The 23,094-nt window shown below is 23.4% G+C and overlaps 1 long non-coding RNA gene across 1 annotated transcript; it reads right to left on the minus strand.

Moving 5' to 3' along the window:
* Window positions 1-16: 16 nt before the first annotated feature.
* On the minus strand, window positions 17-21,934 carry LOC129618618 (uncharacterized). The gene is made up of 4 exons (XR_008697813.1): window positions 21,511-21,934; window positions 21,392-21,438; window positions 3,254-3,402; window positions 17-230 (listed from the first exon to the last, which is right to left on the minus strand). It is a non-coding gene; the product is annotated as an uncharacterized LOC129618618 (long non-coding RNA).
* Window positions 21,935-23,094: the final 1,160 nt, after the last annotated feature.

A 23,094-nucleotide genomic window follows, 5' to 3' on the forward strand; every position in this document is an offset into this window, starting at 1 on the left:
GCTTTTTGTTGCCATTTTATTTTTTTTTGTTATTCTTTTATTTAATTTACCCGTTCTTAAAAGAACTTTCACTTCTGTTGTGTGCGAAAACATGCAGTGTTTGCAAGTATGAGTTTGTATATTTTAAAACCAATTTCAAATTGTTTTATACTTTTTCTGCAATTCCAATTTATAATTACCATTTCGTAAGGAAAACAGCAACAAAATAAAAAAAACGATTCAGAATTTTCCTAAAATGAAAAAAAAAGATTAAAAAAATTTTTATTTTGAATTTGTTTTTTTTTATTCTTTATATTTAAGAATTGAAATGAAAAGTTTTTTCATTCTCTCATAAATTCGATATTAAACTGAACCAGACTGCAAATACACCTACCCGCTTTTTATGAAAAGAAAGAAACAAGGGATTTAATAAGAATACCAGAACGCATTTTCTGCATTCGACCGGTCTATTAAACTTTTAACTTCCGATCAACAAAATGAATTCATACAAAATATTGCTTTTTTTTTTTTGAACAGAATAACTGAGAAGAACATTTACAATGATTATAAAATGTAGAAAAGAGAGTGTATCCGGAGCAATAATGCTATGTAGAAGAAATAAAAATGAATGTACCAAAATGTATGTAAACGTATTAGCACTATATATATATACATATGTATAAATTTTACTATGGTTTGATTGTGTGAATGTGTCCTTTAAAGACTTAACGTATATAGAAAGGGTTCTTTATTTTGTATTTTAAGGGGGATTCAAATACGATCAAATCTTATGGGTAATGTACCACCACTAAGGTATGTACAAAAGTATGATGTATTATTTTCATATTCAAAAAGAAGAAAAATATGAGAGCATATTGGGGTGGGAAAAGAATATTGTATGGAAAATGTTTTAAAATAAAATTGAAAAATGAAAATAAAAAAAAAATAACAAATCTCATACTCGTAAGAATTTCTCACACTTTTCTTTTTCTTTTTATTTTATTACATAAGAGGACTATAACAAAATATTGTAACAAATTTTTACTTCATGTTGTGAACTAAAATTTATTTTATTTAATACAATAGTTAAAGAGTAAAACTATGGTGGTACATATAGTAAAATAAATATGTTATATTTTTATGTAATTGTATAACCTTAAAAATTGTTATTGTAATGCTACATTTAAAATAGTATTTTTGCTCCTTATATGTGCACACTCAGAAAAAAAAATATTTATATTGAATATTTTAAAATGATTTAAGAAAATAATATAAGAGAAAAAAAGAGTGGAAATTATACAAATGTATTTATAGAATTCCTGTTATAGTCATGTCACAGGTTATACGTACAGATTCGCATCGACATTGTAAGGAAAATATTGAGAATTTACACTCAATGAAGCATAAAAATTAAACGTACACTGTACAAAGTTCTATAACAGCCCTATTATGTCAGAACGAGCAAAGATGGAACAGTAATTCAAAAGGGTTAGTTATTTAAAATTTTCAGTTCTCTAAGGTCATCTCACACTGTAAAGCACCTATATTTTGAAGATTACATAAGGCTAATTAGGTATCGAGAGTTTTAATAAATATTTTAAATACCAGTTTATTTAATCTGGAAATCTTTAAAATTATTCACAAAAATTCTTACATAAAAAATTTCATTTAAAATCAAATAAATTTTTTCTTTCTATGTTTTTTTAAGTGAATTTTAAACTTTAACATTTTTATTGAATATTTCCTATACAGGATAATATTTTTTCCTCCTACAATATTTTCGCTATAGTAACATTAAAACATTTAAAATAAAACTCTCATACTACTTTAATTATTTCAGTTAAAATAATTACAAAAAAAAAAAAAAAAACTTTATTATTGTCAATTCGTATTGGAATGGAACGTTTCAAATTCAATGAAAATATTCGTAAAAATGTACGTATATCGGATCCCGATTATTTTAAAATAAATATATAGAGTATATGTATACAAAAAATAGAGTTCAAAAAATATAGTTACTGTACGTAGTTTTATTGTGATCACGAAAAACGTATAGTATTTATGCCTCAATAGATTTCATTAAATGACAACTTCCGATATTTTATACGAGATGCAAACCATTTCGAAAAGGGATAAAATAGAATTTTTCTTATTTTATTATTCTTGTTTTATTATTATTTCGGTAATTTTTGCTTTTAAATGGTTTTTTCTTTTATTTTTCATTTATATAGACCCACGTCGATGAATATTGTGTTTGTAAATTTGTATATATACAGTAATTCAGGACTCTTCAGGATATGTGCATTATGTTATATTACAAACAAAAAAATAGGACCACAAATATGTCTGAATGAAATGTTATAAACATAGTTTAGGAGTGGTATAAAATGTCACAAACAGAAAAATATGTTTTAGTTAAAAAAGTTGAGTATAAATAGAGAAAATTTTTTTAAAGAGAATTGGAAAAATAAACTCTTTTAATATAAAAAAAGTAACTTATATTTGTTTTAAATTGTGTGTGACTACTGTATGTGGTATAGAAATATATTATTGTATTATTATAGTCAAAACTGAGTACTAATGTACTCATACCTTTGATAAATTTTACGTATTTTTGTGAGTGTTGCTGTATAGAGTTATAGTACAAAAAAAAGGGATTCCTTTTAGACTCGTAAATCATGGTTATTATGATGGCAGGAGTGCGTTTAATAGGAAAAAATTTTTCAATGACAATAACAACGATAATTTACAAAAACTAAATAAAGAAAAATGTGAATAAAAATTGGAAAATAAAAACAGAAAAATAGGAATAGTTAACAGTTATTGTAGTGTAAAATAAATGTTAAAAAAAAGCTGAAAAGAAATTTAAAATTGAATGAGTAAAAGTGTTGTCCACTTAGAAAATTATTTCTTGAAAAACGCACATTGAAATAATTTGAATGAATTTAAACTTTTCCAGGAATTTCGATAAATTTATTAAAAACAAAACAGTAATTTTCAAGAAAATTATGATGGGGTGAAATATTTTCGAACTTGTTCTAGAGGAAAAACAAAATTATTAAAACTAGTTTCAAAGAAATTTTGAATTCAAAACGATTCTTTGAAAATTGTCGCAGTATATTGCCTATATTAAAATAATTTCTATAAATTAACCACTTATAGTTAGTAAAAAATTGCGATCAGACAGCCTTAATTATACTAAAAAGTGAAAATATTTGAATAAAAGTTAATTAATATAGAATTTGTTTCAAAACATTTCTTGCACTGTAATTACCATTTAAATTGATAATTCTTATTCTGGAAAATTTTGTTATCCAATAAATATTAGGTTCGACTTCCAAATCTTAATTGTATATTTTTAAATTTATTACAAAATGAACTGCTTGTGAATCCTCGTAAGTCGAAATATTCTTCTAGCCACCCCTAAAAGTATAAAAAATATTTAATTTTAATTGTAATTTAAATTCAATTCAAATAATTAAAAATAATAATTTAATTAATTTTAATATAAGAATTATATTTAAAACCAAAAATGTTAAAAAATATTTTAATTGAAGATGTCGATGAAAAACATTTTATTTAAACTAATGTTATAGATTGGAAAATATAAGATTTTCCGGATGTACATATGTAAAATATTTCGAAGAATTTTTAGCATTCCGGTTAAAATTTTCCCACAAAAAATTTTCTCTTCCTATTAGACTAAATTCATTTAATTAGTTCGTATTGAGCATAGCCAAAATTTAAGGGATTAAAATATTCAATTTTTGACTTTCGCATATAGATATAATGAAAATATTTGCTTATAATGAATATAGAAAATAATTTTGTCAAAAATGTGATAATAATTAAGTATGTTGTGTGTTTACGCAATATTACGATGTAAAATTGTGATTTTTTCATCACTAATTTACTACATTTTCCCCTTTATTGTACTAAGTATGAATTCTATAAATTTTATATTCATTTTATAACTCATTTTATTGAATATATATAGTACGTAGTAATAAAAATTTTGCCCTTTTATATAAAAATTCAATTTCATATGAACATTTTTTTTTTACCATCAGATTATTTAATTTAATGAAGATAAGTTGAAAGTGCGAATCTAAACATTATATGTAATATTTAGGGTGAATTAAAATTATCATTTATGTGAAAATGTCCAAAATAAAATATCAGTTGCTAAAATATTAATAACCGTAAAGCGTATCAAATTTAATTTACTTTGTTAAATACGCATAACTTTAATGTGTTCAGTGAGAATGTGTGCGCGTATATTTATGTTTGTTTAATTATGTTGCATGTTTATCGAATGCATTAAAAAGAACAAATCAAAATAAGATTTGCTTAGTTCCTTGTTTTTTTTTCTTTCTTAAACTGAGATTTTCTATAATAATTTGAATTTTATATTCATTACTCTATTAAAGTAACATTTCTACACGTTATTATATAATTAATAAGGATGGATTTGTTACCAAATTTTTTCAAAGTCTTTTTTTAAAAATAAAGACACTTTCTGTTTCTCAATGTTCAGTAAATATTACATATTTACCGAAATTTTGATATAATTAATTTGTTAACATCTCTTCTAAGAATCATTATTTTAATTCAATGAGAATGCATTTGCGATGTATATTTGAACTGTTTCTTATCCTTGCTAGTCATAGGCATTGTGTTATTCGAAATAATTTTCAAAAGGAAAAAAGCAATGTGTTACGCAGATGAATTTATCAACATTATATTGCAATATTTACATCAACATTGTATATAGAAACTATAAAGGAAACATCAACATAATATAGCAGAACAACAACAAATTTATCAACATTATTTATAAACATAAAAAGTATTACAACTTTATTTGAAATCTCTCTGTCGCTTTGATAATAGCAACAAAAACAAATACATTACTTTCTATCAATAAATGGATTATGTAGATATTAATATTACTGTCATGACAGCGAAATACACAATATTATGTATTCAACTTCAATTTTCTCTCAATTTATATTCAATTTTTATCTCATATCTTTTGTAATGTATGTAGAATGTAGATACATATTAGATAATGTAATACTTTAAGCAACATAAATACAATACAACAGTTTATTGTGTTTGTGGCTGTCTCTTCGATTTTATCTTGTGGTAACTGGTTATTTTATACGGGTTTTAACAAAATAAATTCACTTTGGCTTATTTATTTATTACTGATCATTTTGAATTAGTTTAGTAATGTTTGCTATTTCAGAGATACAGGATGTTAGATTAAGATTAGATTTGTCTTAATTTATTGCACGTTATTTTTATTATTATTTTATTATTATTTCCTATTTTTATTGTATATACTCGTATTATTTGTAAATTATGAATAAAAATTAGTAGTATTTTGTAGTTCGAAGGATTTCTTGTATGCGTGTTTATTAATTTTATAACAGAACAATCTGCGGGTGCATTTCAAATACTTCAAAAAATTACATTATGAAAAAGAGGTTAAAAATTATTATAATTTCTATACCCAGCTGGTATAATTAATAAATTATTCAATTTATTCATCGTGGGTAGTAGAGTAGCGGTAAATTTGTGAATTCGAATTGGTTGCGTTTCAAAGCCGTAAGGTTGAAATGTAAATATAAAATTTAGGTTTGTATAGAACCGAACCGAAAATTCCATAATCCGCGATTGTTATTTATTTTTGTTTACTTTCTGTTTTTTGTTTTGAATAATATTATTTCGTGACTTTTTTTTTCTTTTTTAATAGATTTTTTACAATCTTATGTAAATAAACATTACTGTTATATGCATATACATACAGACATACTCTTGTATATACACACATTTTTTCAAAACCTAAATTATATTATAAAGTCTGTGAGTAATAATTTTTTTTTTAAGAATAATTTCATTTTAATCATAAATAAGGGAAATTTTTGAACCCTTTTTAATAATTTAAGAAAAAAAAAACAACAACAAACAAAAAAAAAATGAATAAAAACAAAGTTATAAATAAAGTTATAAAATATTATAAATTAAAAGAAAAACAACAAAAAACAAAATAATAATTTTTCAGTTATTCAGAATTTTAAGAAAATTTTTAATGATTTTTCTTCTTTATGAATAAAAAAAAAAATCGTTAAAAACAAAAACAAATCGATGGTAAAGTGCAAAAATATGCTAAGTAACAAATTTTTGGTAATGCGTTTTTTTACACTAATGCTAATTTCGAGCTGGCCCCCTCCTATGTGTGGTATATATTTCAGCGCCGTACGTGTATTAGTGTAGAGGTCACGTTCACTAGGTTTGATTGAAAATTTGAAATGAATTATTTACAAGGTCAAAGTAATAAAAAAAAAGGCTAGAACGTTTATATTACAAAAACTGATATAGGGATGAAACACAAATATGCTAAGTGTACCTCAGTTGGTATTAACAATTTTAACACTACATTAGCAATTTTATGATAATAAGTGCCCGACCATTTGTACAAAAACTAAATTTTTATTTGAAAAAAACTTATTCGAAGTCAAAAACTAATTTAAGTTTTTTATTTAGGAAAAAAAAAACAAAAATAAAAATTCAATTACCGTTATTATATGGAGAATTCATACCTGGGGATGAGTTTGATACCAGGCGGGTCTGCAAATCCTCCATTGCAGAATAACATTACAAGTTGATAATGTAGTTAGCGTATAGAATTGCACCCCAAATCAACTCAAAGTTACATTATTTTGCTAAGATATTTATGCCATTATGTTGTGACACAATAAAAAACGTATTTTTATCATAGAATTTCTAAACTTTCAAAATGCTCCCCTGTAATATTTTAAATTTTGCTACTTAAAATATCTTTGCGCCTCACCATCGAAATTTTAATTTTTCTTTTGTTTTTTTTTTCTGCTTCAAGTTTTCAGCTAATTAGATTCTTCAAATTGAAAAATTATGGATCATTAATAGGTACTTGAAAAATTTTAAGACGTTTCTGCTTCTTTTTTTCTTTAGTATAGCTGTTTTGCTTTATGAAAAGAAGTCATAAATTTGCTTTTAGAATCGTTAAATAATTTATAAGCGATGAAAATGAATAAATTAACTTTTTTTTTTGAAATTTATTGAAATATATATCAAAATTATTTTAAAATTTATGATTAAAGTTAATGAAATTATTAAAAAAAAAAAAAGAAAACTATGGGGTCCTTTTCTTGTGTTTTATACTTTTCTAATGAATCTTTCAACGTCACCATTTTTGATATGAATTTTTCAAGAAAAAAAGCAAAACTTTGTTGTTTGAGTAGATTTTCATTGAGAAATTTTTAATGAAAATGTAAATTTGAATTAAATTCAAATATATATCTATACGTGTACAAAAATCAATTATAAATCTAAGACAACGTCAGAAGCAAAATTTTTAAATAAAAATCAATTTTAAAAATGAATTTTATATGATAACCTTTCATAATTTTTGGCGATCTATTAAAAACATTCATTCAATTTTAATTACCTATATTATTTTGGTTTTAGATTTATGATTATAACACTAAATGAAGTGATGATTTTGATTATATCCAATTGATAAAAAATTTTCATTAAGAATAAGAAATTTTTTTTTAAATAATTAATTCTTTTGTAGGTACTCACAATTCAAGTGAACCTTTGAAAATTGTAGCAAAAATGAAAACTATGAATAAAGAAAAAAATGAAGAGGAATGAAAATTAATGTTTTCTTTTGATAATTACTCAATTGCAATTAGTGAGAACTTTCATTCTAAATTTGGAAGAAAGAATTTATTTTGAATATGCAACTACCACATGGATTTAACAATTGCCTGGTTACCAATATTTTAACAACTTAAAATTTTAAGGAAATTGTTTATCTTCCTCAAAGATTATATCATAAAATTTGTATATAATAAATTAAGTATAATTTTCATATTATTTAAGCTTAAGATTTAACGGAACTAGGGTTAAACTATTATGATGTCCTACCCAGCCAGATAACAATAATTTCAAAATTAAAAAATAATTTCGTTAATATTACTTGATGTTTACATTTACGATAAAATCCACGATTTACTCGTAATTTAAACTTGAGTCCAATGGAAGTCGTATATGTGTGTGTATGGAAACCCTATTTGACATTCAGATTTTGTCTAACGGTAAATAATGAAATGACTCCGTTTTCACTACATTTACTGTTAGATTTTTTAAAAGTAAAATGGCAGCAATTAATTTTTTACGAAAGTAAGAAGCGATCAGCAGATTTTTATTTTGGTAATAACTTTTGTGGCAAATTGTTAAATTCTCATGTAAAGTCTGAGATAAATTTTAGTCTGATATGTAAACAGTCATCAGACTTTGTTGTAGACTTAATCTCAGATATATGTACAATGTTTTAGATTATCATTATCATTGTATCCTCTTCAATTTCGAAATTTTTCAACATCGAAAGTAAAAAATTCAAAATAATTTTCAATTTAAAACTTTTACAATAATAATTGATTCTAGACCATAACTTATATGATATTGAAGTAGAAGTATACCATACTCGATTACGACATGATACAAAAGATATCTGTTTTCTGATAACAATAATTTTAACTTCCTCAAATCGACAGAAAACAAAAACACTTGGTATAACAAAATCAATTTTGAAAAAATCTTTTATTTTTATCAAAAATAAGATTTTTTTTTCTTGGCACCATAACAATATAGACTTTAAGATATCAATCTTTTGATTTGTTGCCAAAAAGTATATGCACACTTTTACTTATGTTGCATATTTATCTTCCCACCACACCCCCCTCCTTGTCGTTTCAGAAAAATAATGTAATTTTTACACTATTCATGTACTTATATGTATAATAGTGTAGCACATCTAATGCTAATGTCCTTTTAAAATTTTTTTTTTTATGTTTTATAATTTTTCATTTTCCTTTAATTTTCTGTTAATATTTTTTCTTTCTTTTTATTTATATAGAGGCTAATAATTAACAAATTATAAGTTAGTGTGACTGACTACCGTTTTTAGAATGTAAAAGGGGGAATGAACAGGAGCATATAAATGGGGAGATGAGAGGTGAATAAATGATAAATATTGTCTGTGTTTGTATACATGATACAGCATGTTTTTCATTACTTAATAATTTACATTGGGGTATTTGTACATGTACTTGGTACATATCTAGTCTACTAAATATATAAGTATTTTAGCTAGACTTGTGGTATGTTTGCTTTAAACACTATTGGATGTAGACGTACATATATACGATTGTGTTGTAATAATTGTTAAAAGAGAAAAAAAATATATAATCTCTATATAGCAATATCTCTCTAATTTCCATAATTTTAGGTGGAACTTGTAATTTTTTTGTATTATATTTTAGTTTTTTGTTTTTTTATGATGCTAATGGAAATTTTACTTATATCTAATGGTAAAATAAAGAATTAAAGAGAAATATTTTTTTTCTTTTAATATATAACCGTAGATATACTAATTATAATTGAGGATTATATTCTAAATTTATAATTTCGTTTGTAATTTTGAATTAGAAAACCAGACATTTTATATTACACTATAAATTTGATGGATTTTTTTCATTTACGCAAAATTTTAAGTGAACAATTTTTTCGCTCAGCAAACTTTCAAAATCCTTCCAACGTATATATAACTGCTATGCAACGTATATATAACTGTTATACAACGTATATATAACTGTTGTACAACGTATATAACATATAACTCCTTTTGGAAAAGGATTATTTGGTATACCTACACAAAAGATTTTTGTAACCAAAGTTTTTTTGGTCAGCACGAACAACTTACTACAATTATATGGCCGCACTACCACAAATATAGAAAGAATTTCCTTTTTTCAACGGTAAGACCATTTAAATAGAAAATAATTAACAATCGCATAGATAAGCATATATGTCGGGGTGCATTTGAATAATTTTTGGTTTGTAATCCTCTCTTATAAATAACTAAACTCTTTCAATATTTATTCGTGGGGTCGTACTATGTAATTCGATTTTCGTATTCGGAAAAAATATAAGGTAGTACAAGTCAATTTGTACAGTACTAACTTTTCATTTCTGAAAATTCGAAAATCGTTTCACAAAAATCAAATTGCATAGTAAGACCCCTGAACAGTTTTATAATACCTGATGACCCCTGAATAATACAAACTAATTCTAATCAATATTTTACAGTATATTCTCATAGTATGCAACAGTATTATTCTATTATTGTAAATACACAAAATACCGTATTGATATTAAAATTATCCTATAGTTGCTGTTTAAATATTACACCTTTTTTTTTTCTTATTATTAATTTTGTGAATAGACATTAAGTAATGGATCAAAAATCGTTGAAAATTATTATATATTTTCTATAAATAATAACATATACTTATAAATATGTATACATACAATCCAAATATAACTATATGTCTCTTTTTTGAAAATTTGTGTACATCATAGTCATAATAAAATATAATGTAACTTAGTGTAGCATGTGTAGACTCATCATCTATTTACACCGAAAAAAAAAATAAAATAATAAAAAGCACTTGATTATAATATGTTACATGTATATATAATTATTTTCAAAGTATGTACCTATATACCTAAGCATATTTAGTCTTTAATGGAATAGAGTAACAATGGTATATGAAAAGTGGTTTGATGTCAGTGGAAACGACGAGATAAGTGATTGTACAATATTATAAAGTTAAAAACGGTGTGTACCTATACAATATTGTAATAGAAGTTCAAGATATTAATATTCAAGATATTAATAAATATTGTACTCCGTGCAGTATGATTTTTTTTAGAGAACCGCTATTCTTTTTTTTTTTTCTTTCTACAGCTTCTCTGATGACGATGATATTTTGTTTTTGTATTTGATATTTAAGATAATGGAAATTATGCAATGTCAGATCAATTGTTTAGTGATTTTTCATCATAATATTATGTTTGTATTTCTTTTTTGATTTTAAGGATATTTAAGAGATTTTCAATAAATAATATAAAAGAAAATGCAAATATCCACAGAAAAGAAGAATGGAGGATTTTAAAATTTTCTTTTTTTGCTACTCTTTGTAAAAACGTTTTTCCGTATAACACTTACGCTACAAAAAAAACGATTGTATGAACTTTAAAGTGGATTAAGCAAGAGATATAAATAATTGATTTAATTATTAATTTACTCGATTAATAGTACAGTTTTTATTTCCAATTCGAAAAAATAAGCACGTATTTTCAAATTAAATTATGGTTTGTTACCCATATTTGGAAAATTTGTATTATGTAATTTATTATTGTCTATTGTGGTTATTTATTATAGTCTATTACAATTTATTCTTATATTTTTCGATGAAGCCTTTTCGAAACCTTAGTTTGAATATAAATCCTAAATGATTTTATCGCTAAAAAATTCAAAATCATACAAGAAAGTGTTACACAAGAAAATACTATTATACAAGAAAATACTGTTATTAAAGAAAAAACTGTTATACAAGAAAATACTGTTATACAAAAAATACTGTTATACAAAAAATACTGTTATACAAGAAAATAATTTTTTAAATTTTTGTGCTTAAAAAACACACCTTAAAAATACCTTAACGTACAGCTCATATGCTTTTGCTTGCCTTAATTGTTAGAATTTATGTATGTACATAGGTAATGTACATGATAATGTGGGCAAGTCAGATTTTTTATTTACACTAAATTAAAATTATGACTTCATTAAGAAAATTTTAAAATTTTATTATTTTAATTATATGTCTAATAAATATGTGTGCATGTAAATTATACGTTAGATGAATTTTATTCTTATTCAAAAATTAAAAATTTCAATATTTCAATAATAAGATTTCATATATACATTTAAATAGCTAGGCGTAGTGGTGAGATAAGATATATAAATCTTTAATTTTAAGACAACACATCTGCATTCTATAATAACATAAGCCTACACAATAATTAATATACCTAATAGCGATAATAATTCTTTAACCGTATCGATTTTTTTAAACGAACCATTATAATTAATTACAAAAAATTTATATTTTATGCTCTAATGAAATTAATTTTCTTCATTTCTTTTCCTATATGTAGATGCAAGAAAGTATCTTGTAGAATCGATGATACCTTAAAAAAAATCTTTAAGCATATGGTTGTGAGATTTTTCATATTAAATTTTGTGTTAAAATTGTATTTAAAATTTATAATAATGTGTGCGCTAAATTTAAGATATTGAAAACACGCAAGAATACTATTTTGAATGGGTTAAATTAATTATTGTTGACATAATTGAAAATATTAGAAGCTTGAGAAACTTAAAGTTCTGATCATCACGTGCTTTCGTATTCAAAATTTATTAAAATTTGGAGATAAAATATATTACATAAATGTTATATTCCTCTGATTTATTCAATCATATTAATAATGCTACAACCTCATAAACACACTCTGATATGCATTTAAATTAAGTTTGTGTACATACGCTCTCAAGTCTCAAAATATATACTTAAACAACATATTTGGGAGACAGTTTATCTTCATATACATAAGTATATAAATATTCAAAAATTAATTATGGGTCACGACAGATTGCGCTACCATCTGATGATTATTTTATTTTATAATTTATTTATTTGTTGCGTTTTAATTTATTTAATATTAACACTTCCGTCTAATGCAAGCGCTCTTTACATCACGCTAGTTTCTTCTTATTTTGTTGTTTGTAATAATATTATGATACCCGCACATAATACACCACACATAAATATAAATATGAAAATATTTTTTGAATAAGAACATCTATTTATGTAGAAAGATTTTTTTTACCAAAGTTAGTCGGTATATAGAGAACTGCGTTATTACGTGAAAAAAATGAAGAAAAAAAAAAATAGAAAAAATTTTTAAATATTCAAATTTATAGTTTTGAAGAGTATACGAGTAGAAGTGGGCGCATTTACATGTATGATCGGCACACGACCATTTTTAAATTATTAACAGAAATTTGGGTTCTAAAAATACGTGAGAATATTTTCAGTTTTTTTTTTTAAATTAACAGAACATAAGCAAAACTCGTATAGAACGCATAATAATAAAACTGAGATAAAGTTTATAAGTTCTTGAAAAATTTCATATAAAATTTTTTATGAAATTTTCTAATTATGATTTTAATTGAATACCATGAATAAAATATTGTGGAAAAAGATTTTTACAATTATAATTTTAGAAAATATTTTGTATTAAAAATACACGATGTTTCTTTCTTTCTGATGATCATTGCAAAAGGGTTGCTTATCGGCAAAATATTAATTATTATTTGCCTCGTGATATTTATGTAATTGAAAAATATTTAAATGAAATAGCAAAATTTGAAAGTAATTTTTGATTATTTTAGGGGAATAATCTATAATTAAATTGGGTGGTCTATATGATTTAATGAACATAAGCGCTGTACTCTTGGATATATTATTTTGTTTTATAAATATAGTAAAGGGTTTATCCTAAAAATTAATTTTGATTTCTAGTTTTGATTGTTATATAAATAAACATGTTCATATTATTATAATGCTATAAATCATAATTAAGTTTTGATCATATAAGGCGGTACAATTATTTCAAGTACCTTATATAACCAGAATTCAAGTACCTAGAGTTTAGGGAAAAATTCAAGTACCTACTATAAACCAGAAAAAATGAAAAATTTTGTTGACAAAATCCATTAGAATCCATTAATTTTTTACATCAAATAAATGATTGAGTTCAAAACTTGATTGGGTTTGCTTAAAATATTTGTTTTCATCGTTGCTTATGTTATAAATTTTATAAAATCTATTTCTTATTTGGGTATTTATACGATTAGAATGACCGCTAAGACACACATTATGTAACGTTAATATGTATGTTAATCTTAGACATAACTATACTCAATTATTGGTGGTCTTACTGTAAAAACCTTTAAAGAAATGTAGTAGCCCTAATTGATCTTGTATATACCGAGTAATAAGTTTCGTTGTTTCTCTATATAAATTCAAATATGATTTTTAATTTTTAAAACATTATACAAAATATAGTGAAATTTTATTAATTTTAAAAATACATTAATATAATACAAGGAAATTTTGTGCAAAATCCTACAAAATTGGGTAAAACTCTGTAATAAAAGCTTTATTAATTTAATTTAAAAAAATATTTTTCTAATAATTATTATTCATTTTTGGATTTCCTATTAGAGATCCCATCTTCTTCTCTAATATTCCGATTTTTACCAAAATCTGAATACGATCTTAAATCTGTTTTGGAGAAAAAACCCCTAATCACTACTCACATTTAAACAATTAAATATTTGTTTTAAGTTTTAAATGTTTTTAAATTCGTAGGAAGTAATTTTTGCTTTTGTTTTCCTTTAAAATAATAAAATATATTTAGTAATTTTTGTTATTAATAAATTATTTTATTTTATCATTATATCCAAAAAAAAAAATAGCAAAAAATTGTTTTTTTCTCTTAATTCAATTACAACTGAATCCATCACGTTTCTCTTAACAATTTTTCCTTTTTTTTTTACATTTTTATCCAAACTTTTTTTTTTTTAGAATAAACAATATAATTTATTCCGAAAAATTTTTCTCTCCATAATCTACCGGAATATTTTATATTAAAAAAAAAAACCATTCACAATATACTTTTATATTTTGAATTCTCTTTTACCATTAAAAATAATTTTTACGAAAAAAAAAAACTAAATATAAATAATGTTATTTCTGAAAATAAGATCAGAGAACAAAAAAAAACTATACAAATAAAATTACCTAAAATTAAGGATTTTCTAAGGATTTACAGATGATTATGAAAAAAAACAGACAAAATAAATTCAAAAATGGGAAGTTTATTTATTATTTTTTTTTACTATCATTTTTATTGCAACAATAATATACCAAAGAAAAAAAATATCAACTGCATTTTCATTCCTAAAACTTTTAATAAAATAATAAGATTTTGGGTACAATAACTGTAAACTAAATAATTGCAAAAATTAATTATTGTTCTAGAGAATATTTTCTATTTAATTATTTTGTTACACAAACTGAAATTATAATCACTTCCGTCAATATAATTCAAGATTTTGCTTACAAAGAAATTGCGTTAATATAAGCTATGAACATATATAATTATAAATAATATAGCGATTGCCTTCAGTTTGCATACGAAGAATTAAAAAGGAAATATTTACAAACAGTTTCTTAATAAACACGATATAAGCCTATGTAGTTCAAAAAATAATCAATAAACTTTAAAAATCATAATTTAGGCCGGTATATCGGTGCAAAAGTGCAACTCACCATGAATTAATCCTCTCTTTAAACTAGTTTAATTGAGAGTTGATGAGACTGCTATAAATACTCTTAAAACTCTTAGTAATAAAATATACTCTAAATACTCTTAGTAACAAAAATATGCAATAAATTTCTATTAGTAAAATTTGTTGAATCTATAAATGGCGCCCTTGAATAATAGATGCTAAGACTTAAATTATAAATGATAATCATTTTCAAAGAGTTATATATATAGATTCACATTCTTCACAAATTGTTATTCGCAATTTTTTTATATCAATTTTTATAAAACTATCAAAAATTAAATTTGATCCTATTACTTAACCCATTTGCTATTAAACAATCATATTTTAAAGATTAAATTATAAATTACATGAATTTCTACACACTCACTATATAACTTTAAGTTAATGGATGAGAAAAACATATGTTTTACTTAAGACACAAAATTTCTTTTTGCAATTATTTAATTGCCAACTCAATACATTTTAAGTTTTAGATACGCGTATATATACAAATATAATATAGAACGCATATAACACAAATAATGAAAATTTTTTTGGGTGACAAACTTCCTATGTTCATAATACATAAAATATTGTACCTATATATAAATGAGTAAAACTTTGTCAAAGAATAAAACTTTATCAAACTCCTATATGCATATATATATTTTGTACTACTTATACACTATTAAGGTTGATAAATTTTACAAAGTTAATATAGCCACAATATGTATAATAGTTTTTAATACCATATTTCATAGCTTTATTATTATCCTTTCTAATATGTGCACACACAATATAAGTAACAATTCATAACAATTGAATGGAATATCCTTAATGTTTTTTAATAAAAGCAAAATAAAAATATGAAAATATACTATATACGTGACAGGATCTAAAAATAGTAAAAAAATTTTTACGGAAGAATTCATTCTCTTATATAGTGGGAGATGAGAAGGAACATGGAAGGTGTATATATAATATAAGTACATATATAGATGAATACTTCTTCTAATGTAATTAAACTGACAATGGAAGATTAAAAGTAAATGAAGAAGAAATAATTTTTTTCTTATGATTTTATTATTTTTCTTCTTCTTATCTTTTTTATTATGTTATTTTCTTCTAAATGCAGAAGCATATACTACTTCTATCTTCCTAAATAAAAAATTAATATACCATATACATATACATAATATATACTTATATACTAAACATAATACAATGATAATTACCAAGAATTGTTATCCTTATATATCATCATCTTAGCAATTTTAACTATAATGAAAGTTAATTAAGTTGTTGTATTTATTTCTGGGGTTTTAGTATCTCTATTATAATAATATATTCGCAGTTAGAGAAAGGATCAAGAATGATGAAAATTTTCAAAGAAATTGAAAAAACTTACATATATACGTACATATTCATGTATATATATACATACATATATTAGATAGAATATTTTATTTATGATTTTGTTTTTTATTTTTGGTTTATGGATGATTAACATCGATTAAAAGGAAAGCCAAAGGCTAAATATTATACGTTTATTAAAAGTTTTATAATTTTTAAAAAAATTAATTAAATTTTTCGTTCTTTAGGCAATAGTATAATATTTGAATAATATATACAATGAAAGTTTTTATGAAAATGAAGGTTTGCCTATGTCATATATAGGAGAGAAGATGAAAATTTGTAATCTTGATCTTGTAATTTTAAAAATTTTAATTGTGTTATTCCAAGAAATTCAAATTTTTATGAAGTTAAAATGACTATTATACTCGTATAGTTACGTTATGCGTATATGTCTCGATATTTGAACTTTATAAATTTTTTAATTGAATAAATGGACTCGAACAAACAAAAAATTAATTTCAATAATTTGAAATTGATATTGGATATGTTAGAAAGCATTCTGAACAAAGTTATTTAATTTCTAATAAAAATTTTCAATACAAAAGAAAAATAAAAATGTTTTTGTCATATTCTCAGAATACATTTGATCAATGTTGTCAGTAGTAAGTGATCATCATTGGCCCAAAACAATGGCATTAAAATTTAAAGTATATAGCTCTTAATTCTAAAAATGTTTGGAAAATTTATATTTTGTTTGAAGAGCTTATATATAAGCCTTTCAAAAAAAAGAATTCCGAATTCATACTTGAACTTTATAAATTTCTGTACGGATTTGTTGAATTTAAAATTTACATTTCTAAGGCTTATTTTAATTCATTTGCACTTGTACTATTGATTTGTTACGAGTATTAAGTAACCATTTGGATCCATACAGATCAAATTAATTTTTGCATATCCTAGTTTATTTTAGTACAAATATGAAAAAGTACCTAAAATAGAAAAAAACTTTTAAATGTTAATTTGAATTTTAATATAGGAATAAATAAATCGAATTTAATCTAAACCATTTAATCGAGACAAAATTTTTAAATTTATTAAAGAATTAATTTCACATTAAAATGTTAATTATGTACAAATATATTTTTTTTATATTACAATTTTATTTTTAATCTCGGAAAATCGTTATACTTTTGTTTTTTCTCCCGATATTATAGAAAATAGAAACAATGACTAGAGAAAAATTTACATAATTTTCAAATAGAATTTTCATTTCGATAAAAATCTTATCAATAATAGAACAAAGAAAAAAAAAAAAACACAAAATGTCAACAATAAAAAATTCATTTATTATCCTTTAATTTTTCTTTTTTAGATACGATCATATATTGCAATACCATGAAAGGATATTAAATATAAAGTAAAACAAAAAAAATCAAGGCGATTCGAAAAGCAAAAAAAAAAATATAAACGAATTTTTAACTTCATAGACTAATAAATCACGTGACTTATCATGTGTAAAACGTACCTTACGGTTTATGGTTATTTTTTTACAAAAAAAAACTCATTTTTTTTGCTACCCTTCAATATGGTAACTATTAAGGATTCGATTTACTATTAGGTATATAAATGAATAAAAAAAAATTGAATTTTGCTAGTAATTTTTCTTTTTTTTACTTTTTTAATTATATAAAATCTCCATTTAGAGATTTTTTTTTTGCACAAAATATGGGGAGAAAGTTAGAGTAAAATATCCCTTGAAGCTATTTGTTAAATTACCAATTTGCAATAATTCAATTTTTTTAAACCTTTTTGATATTCTCCACTTTGATTTCTCATTTTGTTTTATTTTTTGTGAATTTTTCAAAAAAAAAGTATTTTTGGGGGAGAATTTCTGAAACGAACAAAATTCTATTTGGGCTAAAATGAAATTTTGCAATGTAATGGCAAAAAAAAAACCAAAAAACAAAAAAAAATAGTAAAAATCTTCTTTTATTTTTGTGCTTGGTAGCATTTCCATTTGGTCATGTTTATTTGTTTATTACCTATACATTTTTGGTGAAATATTTGATTCGTAACGTGCGGTTTTAGAATTCGATTCAAAAGATTTACACTTAATACAAATAAAAAGAATTTTGTTACAACGGGTGTTGTTTGGTATAGGTATTTTAAAATGAAATGTTATTGTTTTTGAATGTCCTAAAGGAATTAACAATATGAATTTTATTGATAAATTAACTCATAATAAATATATACGAAAAGAAAATTAAATTAAAATCAAATAAATTATTAAGAATTATTGTAAGGTAGGTAGTTGTATTCAATTTTATCGGAATATAGTTGTAAAGAATTGAAATTTAATTATAATTAATGAAATAAAATGAGTTTGTATATACAAGGAAATTTTATAAAATAACTTTTAAATTTCTTATTACTTTTTGCAAATAGTTGAGTTTTAAAATGTATGCTGTATATGATATGTCTAGTGTATACACTCGAACTAAAGATTATTTTATTTAGGCTTCTACATTTAATATTTTCAATACTCTTCTTCAAATAATTTGTAATATAACATTTAACACGAAAGAAGCCATTAATGGCTTTGTAAATGCCGGAAGATAAATTAAAATTTTATTCTATTATTTACAATGTTCCTAATAATGAAACTCTCGCCAAAATTCACATGAATATTTGAACTCTATCTTAGAAATTACGATATATATTCCTATTATACATATTTAGCAACTCGAATTCAATCACACTAATACTTTAGTTTTAATAATCAGCAAGAGCATATTCGAGTATTTTCAACATTCATTCACATTATTTAGAGCTAATTTAAGAAGATTTAAAAAATAAATTCCCTTTAATAAGAAAACTCTTCAAGGATATTTTATTGCATATTTACTAACAGATACATAGTTAGAATTTATGTTTGAAGAAAAGAGATCTTTTGTAAATTTACTTTAAAAATGATAGATTATTATTACTATAAGACATAGTCACGTGTTACATGAATTTATTTATCCTTTTATATCCTTCAAGAACGAAAAAAAAAACAAAAAAAAAAGACGAAACAATTTCTTTTTTTTTTCTTTCTTTTGCAATTTAAGTTTTGTCTTGCTTTTCCTGTTGATTTCCTTTTGGTTAAATATTAAGTTGCAATAAACAAAAAAGGAAAATTTCTTCTTTTGTTTCTCTATTATTTGAGATTGGGGTTTCTTTATTTTTTGATTGAATGCCAAAAGCGGAAAGTAAATTTCATTTCTTTCGTTTTTCTGTTCTTTTACTCACATCATAACTTATAAGAAATCGATAAAATTTGAAGGTGAATATATGGAAAGTACAAAGAGCAAGGAGTAGGAAGCTTGGTATAAAATTTTTGTTTCGTTTTTTTTTACTGTATTGGACATAAAAGAATATACAATCCATATAAGACAATCGTTATCCTGCGAGAAAAATAAAAAAACAGAAAAAAGGGAAAATATATGTTTGTTTATTCCTCAATCTTTCGTATTTCGATTGTAGAAAAAGCCCCAGTATGTTTAATATGAATTATTTACTGTCTTCAATTTTCACTTTTTGTTTAAATATCCTTGAAGATGTTTCATGTTTCAATTTCCTTCTTTGATGAATGAAATTTATAATAAGAGAATAGGATAGATGGATGGATGAAAGAAATTTTTATCTTATACTTTTTAAATTTATTTAGAATGAATAAATGATAACGATTGGTTATATAGAAATAGGCTTTTTTTAATATTTGCTTTGGTTTAATGGAAAAATTTTCTTGTTGGTTGTGTTCTTCCTCCGAGTGTCATGTTTAACATGATTTTCATTTATTTATTTATCTTTTGCTCGTTTGTTTCTTCTCTTGTTTTATTCTTTTATCTACAATCTAATATCCTTATAGTGCAATGTTTAATCAATTTGTCAATTTTTCTCTGGAATCTTTTGATTATTTAGTTTTATTTTTTGTTTTTCAAACATAATAAAAAAAAAGTCTCCAAGGTTTATATTATATGAGACTATAGAGGAAAATTTGGGGCGTTCGCCTTATTTTTTTTGTTGTAGAAAAAGAAAATTAATCATTCTTTTCTTTTTTTTTTAATTTTATTTTAACCATGATCTAGTTTTTGTATTGTATAATAAAATAGAAGCTTTAGAGAATAATATAGGAAGCAATTAATTGAAGTAAACAAGTAAAATTAGAAAAGATAAAAATAAAAATTGCTAAACTAGTCTTTTTTTTGTATGTGTGAATTGAAATTAATTTAATGGCTTTTCACTATACACTGTTAAGGTCTAAATATGTATACATATACAAATATGTAAATATGCATATGTAAAATATTTTCTAAAACATGCATGTACCTATGTATATACACACATGAAACATGATTTTAATCGCCTAGCGCATCACTGACGTTGTAATTTAAGTGATTAACATTAATTATCAACATTTAAATCAATTGGAATGTTGTGCTTTTATTTCCGCATTAAACCAGATTACTTTTATAAAATTTACGTCAAATATTTTGCGTATAAATCCAAAGTATCAATAACTAATAATTAACCTATCAAGTTGTGACACTAAAAATATATGTAAGTATGTATATTTGAAAAATAAGAACATACATAGGTACATGTACATAGCTACAGATACCTAATGCATGGCATAATTTATCACTTAGTACTTACATTAATTGATCCGTTAGAAATCTTCCTGGGGAAACTTGACCGCAATTCTAAAAAAAAAAATTTTAAACGTTACATAACTTCACCTCAAAAAAAATACATGTTTTCCTTGTAAATCATACTTACATATAACACAACTTATTTAAGGTTTAAAGATCTTAGTTGAATTGTACATTTTGTTTTACCAAGCTTCTCTGAAACTCCAGTTATTTTAACATTTCCTTATTTTTTATTTCAATTATTCACGCTTTTAATTTCTATTGTTCCAATTTAAATGCAGCAACCAGTTAATTTGGAACCACGCTTCTAAATTTTTTTTCTAACGGTACAATATTCTACATGTATGTACGTATTTGCTTGTTCCTCAAAATTTTTGAATTTTAAACTTTTTATTGTATAATCAAAAATATTTAAAATTTAATCACAATTTTTACTATTGGAACACTTATGAAAAATTTTAATAAATTCAATAAAATTCGATTTTTAATTTATTCAGTTGTCGATTTGATTTAAAAAAGCCAACTTTTCTATCCTATCCCTTTTAGTTCTTTTCTACTTCGAGTTCGGATTTGAACAAAATAGAGCGTTTGGCGCATAAAAACAATATGACATATGCAGGAACAGTTACTCCCAAACTTTTCATGCAACAAAAATTTAGTAAGCTGTGTTTACACGAAAAACTTTAAAATAATTGTTGACATCAACCATTGATGCAAAATTCGTCGTGTAAACACAAATAATAATAACATTTACCTTATAAACAAGTATCTTTACAAATTTTTTTAAAAAATGTTAATTCTCTTTAAGACATTTTTCTTTTTGGCAGTTTTTTAAATGCACTCTTTATTTCAATTTGTATTTAGATAATTCCATACTGAAAGATTAAAGAAAGAAGTTTTTCTTGTTTGAAAATTAAATTTAAATGTTGACTATCTGTATTATCCAATCGTGATATGATCAATTAATTATGTATATTGGTTTTATAAATATTTCAACTATATACACATATAATATGTGCATGGAAAACAAAATATTCTTAAATAATCGAATTTAATCAACTTAAACATAACACATAAGAATCATCTTTTAATAGCCTGACAGTGTTAAAGTATGTTTGAAATATAAACTAGCTAATAACCTTTAACATTCCAATAGAAAATAGCTATGTATTATGTTTATGTGTTATTATTGAATACTATGCAGATATTGTTTGTGACAAAATGTTCTTATTCTTGATTTCAAGTTATTTCCAGTTTCAATAAAGTTTTCAAAATATCCATGTAAATGCATACTGTATTCTATTCATATGTAGTGTATGAATATAACATAAGATCCAGTTTATATTCCGGAGATTAAAAATGCCAATCTCTGTCTACATTCAACATAATAATTTTTGTTTTATCTTAATTTTTAATTTTGTTTTCTTTTTTGTCGCAGCAAATAAAATGGGTGCGAATGAAGTAATTATACATTGCTATTCCATTTCGAATGTAAGCTTTAAGGTATTTATGTATAAAAAATTATTTAATTTACTTTATTTAGATAATATTCCTGTCAAATTTGACATAATGTATAAAGTGAATCTAGTGACAGATGGGTAAATGCACAAATCTAATCTTATCTTATCACACAGTTCGAAAAATTGTGTTAAAAAAATGTGTCAAATTTGTTTTGCAAAAATTAACAATGATATTATGATTTTTTTC

Source organism: Condylostylus longicornis, unplaced genomic scaffold (genome assembly GCF_029603195.1).
Source record: "Condylostylus longicornis isolate FDR11 unplaced genomic scaffold, ASM2960319v2 ptg000009l, whole genome shotgun sequence".
NCBI lineage: Eukaryota > Metazoa > Arthropoda > Insecta > Diptera > Dolichopodidae > Condylostylus > Condylostylus longicornis.